General features: G+C 48.0%; 1 protein-coding gene across 2 annotated transcripts in view; it reads left to right on the top strand.

Moving 5' to 3' along the window:
* Window positions 1-12,504, top strand: part of luzp1 (leucine zipper protein 1) — a 202,778-nt gene that overhangs the window by 104,390 nt on the left and 85,884 nt on the right. The gene's annotated exons all lie outside the window — the stretch shown is intronic.

Below are 12,504 nucleotides of genomic sequence, written 5' to 3'. Positions count from 1 at the left end.
TGGACATGAAGGGCAATTTATCATTGGCCAATTCACCTAACCCGCACATCTTTGGACTGTGGGAGGAAACCGGAGCACCCGGAGGAAACCCACGCAGACACGGGGAGGACGTGCAGACTCCGCACAGACAATGACCCAAGCTGGAATCGAACCTGGGACCATGGATCTGTGAAGCAATTGTGCTATCCACAATGCTACCGTGCTGCCCTTAAGAACAAATAAATCTACACTATATCATTTTCCCGTAATCCATGTACCTATCCAACAGCTGCTTGAAGGTCCCTAATGTTTCTGACTCAACTACTTCCACAGGCAGTGCATTCCATGCCCCCACTACTCTCTGGGTAAAGAACCTACCTCTGATATCCCTCCTATATCTTCCACCTTTCACCTTAAATTTATGTCCCCTTGTAATGGTGTGTTCCACCTGGGGAAAAAGTCTCTGACTGTCTACTCTATCTATTCCCCTGATCATCTTATAAACCTCTATCAAGTCGCCCCTCATCCTTCTCCGCTCTAATGAGAAAAGGCCTAGCACCCTCAACCTTTCCTCGTAAGACCTACTCTCCATTCCAGGCAACATCCTGGTAAATCTTCTTTGCACCTTTTCCAGAGCTTCCACATCCTTCCTAAAATGAGGCGACCAGAACTGTACACAGTACTCCAAATGTGGCCTTACCAAGGTTTTGTACAGCTGCATCATTACCTCATGGCTCTTAAATTCAATCCCTCTGTTAATGAACGCGAGCACACCATAGGCCTTCTTCACAGCTCTATCCACTTGAGTGGCAACTTTCAAAGATGTATGAACATAGACCCCAAGGTCTCTCTGCTCCTCCACAATGCCAAGAACTCTACCGTTAACCCTGTATTCCGCATTCATATTTGTCCTTCCAAAATGGACAACCTCACACTTTTCAGGGTTAAACTCCATCTGCCACTTCTCAGCCCAGCTCTGCATCCTATCTATGTCTCTTTGCAGCCGACAACAGCCCTCCTTACTATCCACAACTCCACCAATCTTCGTATCGTCTGCAAATTTACTGACCCACCCTTCAACTCCCTCATCCAAGTCATTAATGAAAATCACAAACAGCAGAGGACCCAGAACTGATCCCTGCGGTACACCACTGGTAACTGGGATCCAGGCTGAATATTTGCCATCCACCACCACTCTCTGACTTCTATCGGTTAGCCAGTTCGTTATCCAACTGGCCAAATTTCCCACTATCCCATGCCTCCTTACTTTGTGCAGAAGCCTACCATGGGGAACTTTATCAAATGCCTTACTAAAATCCATGTACACTACATCCACTGCTTTACCTTCATCCACATGCTTGGTCACCTCCTCAAAGAATTCAATAAGATTTGTAAGGCAAGACCTACCCCTCACAAATCCGTGCTGACTATCCCTAATCAAGCAGTGTCTTTCCAGATGCTCAGAAATCCTATCCTTCAGTACCCTTTCCATTACTTTGCCTACCACCGAAGTAAGACTAACTGGCCTGTAATTCCCAGGGTTATCCCTAGTTCCTTTTTTGAACAGGGGCACGACATTCGCCACTCTCCAATCCCCTGGTACCACCCCTGTTGACAGTGAGGACGAAAAGATAATTGCCAACGGCTCTGCAATTTCATCTCTTGCTTCCCATAGAATCCTTGGATATATCCCGTCAGGCCCGGGGGACTTGTCTATCCTCAAGTTTTTCAAAATGCCCAACACATCTTCCTTCCTAACAAGTATTTCCTCGAGCTTACCAATCTGTTTCACACTGTCCTCTCCAACAATATCGCCCCTCTCATTTGTAAATACAGAAGAAAAGTACTCATTCAAGACCTCTCCTATCTCTTCAGACTCAATACACAATCTCCCGCTACCGTCCTTGATCGGACCTACCCTCGCTCTAGTCATTCTCATATTTCTCACATATGTGTAAAAGGCCTTGGGGTTTTCCTTGATCCTACCCGCCAAAGATTGTTCATGCCCTCTCTTAGCTCTCCTAATCCCTTTCTTCAGTTCCCTCCTGGCTATCTTGTATCCCTCCAATGCCCTGTCTGAACCTTGTTTCCTCAGCCTTACATAAGTCACCTTTTTCCTCTTAACAAGACATTCAACCTCTCTTGTCAACCATGGTTCCCTCACTCGACCATCTCTTCCCTGCCTGACAGGGACATACATATCAAGGACACGTAGCACCTGTTCCTTGAACAAGTTCCACATTTCACTTGTGTCCTTCCCTGCCAGCCTATGTTCCCAACTTATGCACTTCAATTCTTGTCTGACAACATCGTATTTACCCTTCCCCCAATTGTAAACCTTGCCCTGTTGCACGTACCTATCCCTCTCCATTACTAAAGTGAAAGTCACAGAATTGTGGTCACTATCTCCAAAATGCTCCCCCACGAACAAATCTATCACTTGCCCTGGTTCATTACCCAGTACTAAATCCAATATTGCCCCTCCTCTGGTTGGACAATCTACATACTGTGTTAGAAAAGCTTCCTGGACACACTGCACAAACACCACCCCATCCAAACTATTTGATCTAAAGAGTTTCCACTCAATATTTGGGAAGTTAAAGTCGCCCATGACTACTACCCTATGACTTCTGCACCTTTCCAAAATCTGTTTCCCAATCTGTTCCTCCACATCTCTGCTACTATTGGGGGGCCTATAGAAAACTCCTAACAAGGTGACTGCTCCTTTCCTATTTCTGACTTCAACCCATACTACCTCAATAGGGTGATACTCCTCAAACTGCCTTTCTGCAGCTGTTATACTATCTCTAATTAATAATGCCACCCCCCCACCTCTTTTACCACCCTCCCTAATCTTATTGAAACATCTATAACCAGGGACCTCCAACAACCATTTCTGCCCCTCTTCTATCCAAGTTTCCGTGATTGCCACCACATCGTAGTCCCAAGTACCGATCCATGCCTTAAGTTCACCCACCTTATTCCTGATGCTTCTTGCGTTGAAGTATACACACTTCAACCCATCTCCGTGCCTGCAAATACTCTCCTTTGTCAGTGTTCCCTTCCCCACTGCCTCATTACAAGCTTTGGCGTCCTGAATATCGGCTACCTTAGTTGCTGGACTACAAATCCGGTTCCCATTCCCCTGCCAAATTAGTTTAAACCCTCCCGAAGAGTACTAGCAAACCTCCCTCCCAGGATATTGGTGCCCCTCTGGTTCAGGTGCAACCCGTCCTGCTTGTACAGGTCCCACCTTCCCCAGAATGCGCTCCAATTATCCAAATACCTGAAGCCCTCCCTCCTACACCATTCCTGCAGCCACGTGTTCAACTGCACTCTCTCTCTATTCCTAGCCTCGCTATCACGTGGCACCGGCAACAAACCAGAGATGACAACTCTGTCTGTCCTGGCTTTCAACTTCCAGCCTAACTCCCTAAACTTGTTTATTACCTCCACACCCCTTTTCCTACCTATGTCGTTGCTACCAATGTGCACCACGACTTCTGGCTGCTCCCCCTCCCCCTTAAGGATCCTGAAGACACGATCCGAGACATCCCTGGCCCTGGCACCCGGGAGGCAACATACCTTCCGGGAGTCTCGCTCGCGACCACAGAATCTCCTATCTATTCCCCTAACCATTGAATCTCCTACAACTATTGCTTTTCTATTCTCCCCCCTTCCCTTCTGAGCCCCAGAGCCAGACTCAGTGCCAGAGACCTGGCCGCTAGGGCCTTCCCCCGGTAGGTCATCCCCCCCAACAGCATCCAAAACGGTATACTTGTTTTGAAGGGGAACGGCCACGAGGGATCCCTGCACTGTCGGCCTGTTTGTTTTTTTCCCCCTGACTGTAACCCAGCTATTCTTGCACATCCCACCCTTTATACATTCCCTCCACCCTCCTTTCATGGGCATGGCCCCCCTCAGGCCCTGATCATTGGCAGTGGTACCAAGGAACCCTTGCACTGCCACCCTGGCACCATGACAGTGCTCCTGCCTAATTTCCAGTGCCACCCGGGCACCTTGACAGTGCCAGAGTGGCAATGCCAAGGTGCCAATGTTCCAGGGTGAGGGCCAGGAGCCACTGTGCACTGTCCCTGGCCACCCAGGAGCCTCCGATAGGCCAGGTGATCCCCCGGGTGCCATTCCGCCTGCTCCACGTTTGTGTACTGAATGGCGCCCAGCTGGGGACTCCCTGCGGAGGTGTTTGGATGCTGGGAGGCCAGTAAATCCAGCGTGAGTACACCTAAGTATGTGGGTGGGATCCTAATTTTGCTGCCTCGCAAAGGTAGATCTCACGAGGCATGCTGGCTACCGGGAAGCCCGCGGGGAGGCTTCTCCCGGCATTTACCAGCTACACACATTCCCGTTCGGGTGCAAAGCGGCCAGTAGATAGCACCCCTAGTTTTGCCATTCAGTTAAATCACAGCTGATCTTTATCTTAACTCCACCTACCTGCCTTAGTTTGTAATCGTTGATAACCTCTCTGAATTCCTCGATCTCCGTTTTGTAACTAACTTTTGTTTTATAAATTTAAAGTGCCCAATTCTTTTTTTCCCGATTAAGGGGCAATTTAGTGTGGTCAATCTACCTACCCTGCATATCATTGGGTTGTGGGGGTGAGACCCATGAAGACATGGGGAGAATGTGCAAACTCCACACGGACAGTTACCTGGGGCTGGGAACGAACCCGGGTCCCCGGCTCCGTGAGGCAGCAGTGCTAATCACTGCCGCCCGGTTTTGTAGCTTTTAATTGAACCCCAGCCTCGACCCCTTTTTGGGGGCAAGTGAGTTCCAGATTCCCATCATTCTTTGTGTGAAGAAATATTTCCTGACTTCGCCTCAGAATATTCGAGCATTAATTTTAAGATTTTCCCCTGATTCTCCCACTAGAGGCTACTGTATGTGCTCTACCAAATCCTTTAAGCATCAGAAACATCTCAGGCCTGATCTAACCAATGAGAACAGAGTCCCATAGCGGTCATGTTTAGCCACCTGTTTCCCGGCGCTTGCAGCGGCGAGAAACACCATGCTACCTAACACAACCCCTGTAGATACGGGGCCTCTGCGGAGCACGCATGTCCGAGGGCTCACTTTCAGAGCAGGAAGAGATCGGGATGCAATTTAAAATGGCGTCCCAATCTCCCGGCTCCCTGACGCAACCCCCGAATTCCCCAATGCCCCAACTCACCTGTAAAGGGGTCCTTGGGGCCCTTCCGCACTCCACTGCACAAGGCATCCCCGGGCCCGATCCCTGTCATTTCGGAAATGACCAGCTGGCAGTGCCACCCAGGCACCTTGGCAATGCTAGGCTGCCACCCAGGTGGCAGTGCCAGGGTGCCAGTCTGGCAGCGCCTGGAGGCCTCCAATCCCCTGGAAGACCCCGAGTGCCATTCCGCCTGGCCTCAAATGTGGAGACCAGTGCTGAACGGCGCTCACCCGAGGTCTCCGAGGCGAAGGGGATAGATACCAATGCCTCAGTTACCTCAGTGAACAGCATATTAGAGTAAGACTTGCCGTCTCACTCTAATATGCAGATTTGCCAAAAAGTGATCACACCCATAATGTCTTGTGAGATCAGGTTAGATCTCGCGAGACATAGCGAACTGGGTAGATCCTGGGAGCGGGGCCTCCCGGCATGTACCGGCCATGTTGCACCCCTCAACTCAATCACTCCATTCACCTTTTATACTCGAGGGATTACAAGCCTAGTTTAGGCAACCTGTCTGCATAATTTAAACGATTTAGCCTGCCGGAATCATTCTGTTGAAATCCTAGTTGATTTTCATCTTGTCACGAGGGGCATGAAGCTGGTGCTACAGATGTAGAACCCACCGGAGTCTCACCCCCACTGATTCCCATCAAAATGGAAATCAGACCATTTCAATAACAGTGGCTGAATACATCACTATGTCATACACATACTTTCAAAGCTATGGCCGTGTCCAGCATAGCACCACTTTCAAAGGGAACCTTTGTCCCAACGGCCCTCTTTATTTAAAGTCTTCTCCCCACAGCTCTTGGAGCCTGTTTTTCTGCTCCTGGGGACGGCACGATAGCACAGTCGTTAGCACTGTTGCTTCTCAGCTCCAGGGTCCAAGGTTCGATTCCAGCTTGGATCACTGTCTGTGCGGAGTCTGCACGTTCTCCTCGTGTCTGCGTGGGTTTCCTCCGGGTGTTCCAGTTTCCTCCCACAGTCCAAAGATGTGCAGGTTAGGTGAATTGGCCAATGATAAATTGCCCTTAGTGTCCAAAAAGATTAGGTGAGGTTACTGGGTTACGGGGATAAGGTGGAGTTGTGGGTTTAAGTAGGGTGCCCTTTCCAAGGGCCAGTGCAGACTCGATGGACCGAATGGCCTCCTTCTGCACTGTGAATTCTATGATACCCAGCCAGGGAAGTGGAAATCAACCTTGTCGGGTCACAGCTTGATGTGGCTCATGTGTTTTAGTCTCAGGGAATCGAGAGGCCTGGCAAGCAGGCAGGAGAGTGGAGCAGGCTTGACAGGCCATATGGTCTATTCCGGCCCCTGTGCGTGTGCGTGTGTGCTTTTGGGTTCCTTTTTAAAATGCCTCCTTTGGTATATGGAGCTGAGGCTGAGTGGCGATTGGGGTTAGCAGTAGACGGATGGTTTGTGACTTTTAAACTTCTTGATCTTTCCAGCACCTTTGATATTCACGGCTCAGTTTTGATTGATCTGAGCTGAATATCAAATTTTGTTGTCCCCTATCAGAACCTGGTCATTATCCTGTGTAATTCAATATTGTTGAACAACAGAATCAGTGGGCACTCGGAGTAGTTGGGGAATTTAATTCCGAATCCTGCAGTGTACAGATATTGGATTGGTTTATTGTCATGTGTACTGAGGTACAGTGAAAAGTATTGTTCTGCGTGCAGCTCAAACAGATCATTCCGTATATGAAAAGAAAATACATAATAGGGCAACATAAAATATACAAGCCTTATCTACTCCAAGGAGACATTGGGGGAAGTGACTGTCATCGTTACTGTTTCTTATTTCTATCAAACGCACGTATGCAGGTGGCAGTGAGAATAGAAATTATCTTAGCTGTAACAGACAAACATTTGGTCTCCATGATCGGACATTAAAAAAATGAGCACTTAAGCATGACCTGGAACTGTACACAAAAAGAGCGGGGTGGGGAGGGAAACACATTTTTTAAAAACGACAAAACGGTCACGATATTCTATGTGCCTATAATCTAATAAATTATGAATGAAGGATATTTCCACTGCCAACAATGTGGCTGCTTTTCCATTCACTGAGGTGGAACTTTGATGTGCTTTCAAGTATATAAATAAACGTATTAAGGTGTTTTAAGGCAGCTGTCGTTTTGCTGTGCTTTGTTGGAGCACTGGAAATTGAAGTGCGTGCTATTATCTATGTATAATACACAGTCCAGAACAGACCCAAGAATACCAAATCTCAAAGGAAACAACAATTTATACTGCATGAGAAGAGGGTCCTGATTGGTTGGCAAGTGGATTCTAGTCACGGCATTGCCATGGAGATGCGATTCTGTCCTTATATGTACAAATTCAGCAATCCTTGTATTCTCAACTGATTCACACACCGTAATGGTGCTACAGATATAACCAAAGGTTTCGGATTACGACTACTTTTTCTATTAGCCATAGCAGCCCTTATTTTTGGTGGTAGCGTGTTACAGATCACTCTGGGAGTCAGGGTTGCTGTGGCACAATGAACGCTTACATGTAGGTTGTACCCTGAAGCTATGGATGGTCATGGTAGAATCTGACGGTGGCCAGGCATCCCTCCTGCTCTTACCGCCTGCCGTTGGCATGTGCTGGAAGAATTTGCAGGTTGATAATTGTCAGGCCGTATTGTAGACGTACCTTCCTCTGCCATCAAGTCCTGGAGTGGGACTAGAACCCGGAGCTTCTGATTGAGAAGGCAGGGATGCTACCCACTGTGCCACAATTGCTCTTTGTAGTATATATAAATGATTTGGAGGAAAATGTAACTGGTCTGATTAGTAAGTTTGCAGACGACACAAAGGTTGGTGGAATTGCGGATAGCGATGAGGACTGTCTGAGGATACAGCAGGATTTAGATTGTCTGGAGACTTGGGCGGAGAGATGGCAGATGGAGTTTAATCCGGACAAATGTGAGGTAATGCATTTTGGAAGGGCTAATGCAGGTAGGGAATATACAGTGAATGGTAGAACCCTCAAGAGTATTGAAAGTCAAAGAGATCTAGGAGTACAGGTCCACAGGTCATTGAAAGGGGCAACACAGGTGGAGAAGGTAGTCAAGAAGGCATACGGCATGCTTGCCTTCATTGGCCGGGGCATTGAGTATAAGAATTGACAAGTCATGTTGCAGTTGTATAGAACCTTAGTTAGGCCACACTTGGAGTATAGTGTTCAATTCTGGTCGCCACACTACCAGAAGGATGTGGAGGCTTTAGAGAGGGTGCAGAAGAGATTTACCAGAATGTTGCCTGGTATGGAGGGCATAAGCTATGAGGAGCGATTGAATAAACTCGGTTTGTTCTCACTGGAACGAAGGAGGTTGAGGGGCGACCTGATAGAGGTGTACAAAATTATGAGGGGCATAGACAGAGTGGATAGTCAGAGGCTTTTCCCCTGGGTAGAGGGGTCAATTACTAGGGGGCATAGGTTTAAGGTGAGAGGGGCAAAGTTTAGAGTAGATGTACGAGGCAAGTTTTTTACGCAGAGGGTAGTGGGTGCCTGGAACTCACTACCGGAGGAGGTAGTGGAAGCAGGGACGATAGGGACATTTAAGGGGCATCTTGACAAATATATGAATAGGATGGGAATAGAAGGATACGGACCCAGGAAGTGTAGAAGATTGTAGTTTAGTCGGGCAGTATGGTCGGCACGGGCTTGGAGGGCCGAAGGGCCTGTTCCTGTGCTGTACATTTCTTTGTTGTTCTTTGTAAGACCGTCCTCCCTTATCTTCACTGCCACTTAAATAATAATTTAGACACACTACAGGCTTCAATCCTATTGACGTACCTTGCCAGAAATAAATTGTACATATATGATTCCAAGGGAAGGGCGAGAAGCAATCGATTGGTCCAGATTTTATTGGGGGGGGGGGCGGGGGGGAGGATGTGGTTTGTTGATGGTGAACCGTCAGCGTCCACCTCTTAGTTATTGACAGCCGATTTTAATTCTATTTTTCATTCTTTTGTGGGTTGTAGGAGTCACTGGCAAGGCCAGCATTTGTTGCCCAGCGCTAATTTCCCTTGAGAGCAGTTACCGTTGATCTGTAGTCACATATAATGTACGAATGGCAGATTGGTGGGTTGTTACATCAATTGACGAAGGTTTACGTGTGACCATTACTGATGGCTTTCAAATCCAGATTCAATTCATTGAATTTAAATCCTACCAGTTGCCATGGTGGGATTTGAACTTGTTCCCCAGAGCATTAGCCTGGGCCTCTGGCGACATTGCCACTATGCCACCATCTCCACAACACCTGATGGTTTTCTATTGTTCTTGCCCAACTGGCAAATAACTGCAAATGTGGACAGTGCACACTCCTAGCTGAACCCAAAATGGCAATCGATGTCCTATTTATGCCACAAATCACTGAAATGGTCCAACCGGTTGGCTCAGATGAACTCTTCAGCAGTGGACCTCAAAGCCGATATAAGGAATGGCGTCGTAACTTGTACCCCAACATTTTCAGGGCATTATTCCCCCAATTATGCCTGGTGGGAGGTCTTGAGAATCTTTCCCGGTGCTATTGCTCACAGGCTTCCCTTGTAGAACTACGGCTAGGTTCAGCATCATAAGGCAGAATTCTCCCATATGGAGACTAAGTCACATGGCAGGGGGTGAGAAAGTGAAGTGTTTCCCACCATGGAGGCCAGCAGGAAAACATACCAAATCCTCTGGCCCCAATGTAATTAATTATGCAGCCGGGTGTTGCAAGCTGTATTCAGTGGCAGGGTAGGTCTGGATGGAACGTAGTCTGCCTTTCCAAATCAGCCGTCACTGACCTACTATTGAAAAAAGAAGATGGGCCTCCTGAACATCAGGATGGATCTCCAGGAACATTGTGAGGCTGTAAGATGCACTTTCTCCAGGCCACCAAATCTGGAAGGTCCACCTTTAGATGCTCCCTCTACCCACTGCTGTGGAGTTCCGGGGTTCAGGGTTGCAGGTGGCCTCCATCCTGAACTTCGGAGGCAGCTCCACGCATTGTTCAGGTGAATCCCAACACCTGTATGACCCGTTGTTTCCAAGTGTTCCCCACTGGCGAGTTTTCCAAATGGCACCATGGATAATCGGGCGTGTCGGGGCTTCATCTGCACCCCAGTAGCAGGATGCAAATTAGTTTCACACCGGCAACCAGTGGGTTTCCCAATCCTCCCTGGTAGGCACCAGCGGACAACCCCGCTGTAAATCCACACTGGCGCAAAACCAATCTTTGGGCTTCCTGCTGAATTCCCCCTCGCTGGCCATCATTGAACCCACCAACTGGGGGGGGGGGGGGTGTTGGGAGAATAACGTCCATAAACTCTATGCTTTACAGATCCTGTGGGTCAAAGTAGCTTAAACATGAGAAGTAATCCATTTTAACGTTAAACTCCAAACGTTGCCATTATAATTTTATTTCCTGCAATTTTATTTCCTCTCTGTGCCCAACGCCAACAGGCAACCGAGTCTGAAAAATTAGCAGATGCTTCTGGTTTCATTAATTGAGGTACTTTTCCAGGAATTCTACTCATGTCCCACATTACTGTGATGCAGTAATAAAGTTAACGTGTAATTTCACGAATAAAAATGCTTGTGATAGCTCTAATCCCACATGATCAAATGTCTCAAAAATAAACCAGTTGAAAAACCATCCTGCCTACTCTCCCCTGATTCTGTCATTTTAATTTTTGAAAAATACTCAGCTAGGTGAATGAATGAACCACATGGCAGGAATGTTTTCTCTGCTTCCTATTCATAGTCATACATAGTCATGGTCCTATTTCTGATTTTGCCATTAATAGCATTTTGAGGAAATCCTCAGCACCATCCTTCCTACCCTGAGCCATATCAACAAGGGATGTACTGGGATTGACTCTCTGACTGTGCTGCATGAACAGTCATCAACCACAGGAGTTGATGAAAGATGTGTAGGCTTGAGGGGCCGAGTGGCCTACTCCTGCTTCTAATTCGTATGTCTGTATTTAACGAGAATTGCCAGGAATGGGCGGGAAGGATAGGAGGAGTCAGTTGAACATTTGCACCAATAACCATCCAGTGATTGCTGACATTGTTTGGACATTGGGAGAGGTAACGATTGGACTCGGTGCTAAGGCCTGACCGAGTTGAACAGTCCAGAAACACCAAGTTGTCTTGCCTCATTCGCGAAGGATGACCATTTATGCAAGGCTTTCAGTTCCCACTAGAACTGTACTCCATTCGGAGTTGCTGCAAGGTGAAGAACAAGTGAGTGTGCAAAATTCAAAATAGCATGGAAACAAGGTAACTCCTTGCAAACTTGGTTGTCACCCATCAGATCATTAAGCTTTAGTTATTCTGAGCCTCACTTACAGTTTACAAACCTAAATGTTTAAAGTTGTTAAATAGCGAGACTGAACAAATTGTTACTCTTTAATTCTTGGGATGGGGGCATTGCTCGCCGTGCCAAGAAACACATGGCTGTTCAACACAACTCGCATTGTATTAGGGGCCTGAACGGGGAACGCGTGGCCGAGGCCACACATTGTCTCATTTTGGACAGTAGGGAGCTTCGCTCGCCAAAACTCCCCAGTGTAGCGAAAGATCGGGTCCTGATCTCCGAGGCCCCCCCCCCCTCAACACCCACACAGACACCCCTAGCCTGATGGCGCATGCGCAACAAAATGCCCACTTGGCACCTTAGCAGTGCCACCTGGGCACATTGACAGTGCCACCTTGGCAGTGCCGGGCTGGCACCCAGGCGGCCCTGCCAATGTGCCAGTCTGGCACTGCCAGGGTGCCCAGGTGACACCTGCAGTGCCAGGAGACCAACCTGCCCAAAGGGCATGCAGCTAGGGGTCTCTGATCCCCTGCGAGACCCCCACGATGCTGTGGTGACCAGTGCTGAACAGCGCTTACCTGAGGTCTCTGAGGTGAAGGGGATGAAAAGCCTCAGATACCTCGGGAATCTGTAAATAAGAGCGAGACTAGAGCGAGATTTACACCACAACGTCTCATGAGATTGCGTTGGATCTCGCGTGGCATAGCAAGCCGGTGATCCCAGGTTCGGTGTCTCCTGATTTTTATCGGCCACGCTGCAGCGAACTGCTTTTCTGACGCAGCATGGCCGTTGGATCGCGCCCAATGTCTTGCTCGGCCATATCAGAGGGCAGGAGATACAAAAGTCTGAGAACACACACTAACAGATTTAAAAACAACTTCTTCCCCACTGTTACCAGACCCCTAAACAACTGTCTTATGGACTGATCTGATCTCTTCACACATCTTCACCCGAGGCTGGTGTCTATGTATTTATATTGTGTATTTTATGTTTG

The sequence above is a fragment of the Scyliorhinus torazame genome, chromosome 1 (genome assembly GCF_047496885.1).
Source record: "Scyliorhinus torazame isolate Kashiwa2021f chromosome 1, sScyTor2.1, whole genome shotgun sequence".
In the NCBI taxonomy this organism is placed as follows: Eukaryota; Metazoa; Chordata; class Chondrichthyes; order Carcharhiniformes; family Scyliorhinidae; genus Scyliorhinus; species Scyliorhinus torazame.
This window is presented reverse-complemented; position numbering and strand designations above follow the sequence as displayed.